Raw genomic sequence first — 1,005 nt, 5'->3', positions numbered from 1 at the left:
CATAACGTTTCCAGTTCTGTAACAGAATAATTTCGTTCAGAAAGTGACAAAATGCGGCTTGCAAACGCGATGTTTTTAATTACTGTAGATCCATCTTCTTCAATTTCCTGAAAAATGTGTACGCCTAAAGCTGTGTTGGAACTGTCGGTGGCAATAGAAAATTTCGAGTAAGATCTGGGTGCGATAAAAGTGGAGCATTCAACAAAGCTTCTTTCAGATTCACAAATTCAGAATGTGCTTGCTTGTCCCATGACCAAATAGCATTTTTACCTGTTAATTGGCATAATCTAGGTGTATCTAAAGCAGAGTGATGAATAAATTTACGAAAAAAGTTAATTAAACCCAAAAAACTGCGTAATTGTTTCTTCGTTGTGGGAACAGTAATGTCACGTAAAGCTTGAAGTTTTTCTGGATCAGGCACAATGCCTTCTGCTGAAATTACGTGTCCAAGAAATTTTATAGAAGTTTTACCAATATGCGATTTACTGAGATTAACTGTGAGTCCTTGTGCATGGAAAGTTTGCAACAGTCGTTCAAGAATCATATTGTGTTCAGTCCAATTAGCTTCTGCGATAAGGATGTCGTCTACGTACGTCGTGATTCTGTCTTTAAGCTCTGTCGGAAGTATTGTGTTCAAACCGCGAATAAAAGCTGCAGAGGAAATAGTTAAGCCGAACGGTAATTTGCAAAATTGATAACAGTCACCAAAACAGAGAAAAGCTGTATACTTTCTGCAATTCGGATGACGTTGAATTTGCCAAAATCCCGATTTCAAATCTAATGTAGAATAAATAGCAGTACCATGAAATTTTTGTAGAAGTTCTTCCAGTGTCTGTGGTCGATCGGTTTCATTAATAATAATGTCATTAATGTGACGTGAATCAAGTACAAGGCGAAGTGAGCCATCTTTTTTCTTAACAATACGTAGCGGGTTTATGTACGGACTAACTGCTGGTTCAATAATTCCTTGGTCGAGCATATCCTGCAATTCTTTTTTAACCTGTT

The sequence above is a fragment of the Schistocerca nitens genome, chromosome 8, assembly GCF_023898315.1.
Source record: "Schistocerca nitens isolate TAMUIC-IGC-003100 chromosome 8, iqSchNite1.1, whole genome shotgun sequence".
In the NCBI taxonomy this organism is placed as follows: domain Eukaryota; kingdom Metazoa; phylum Arthropoda; class Insecta; order Orthoptera; family Acrididae; genus Schistocerca; species Schistocerca nitens.
The sequence above is the reverse complement of the archived record's forward strand: the minus strand, read 5'-3'. Positions refer to the sequence as shown.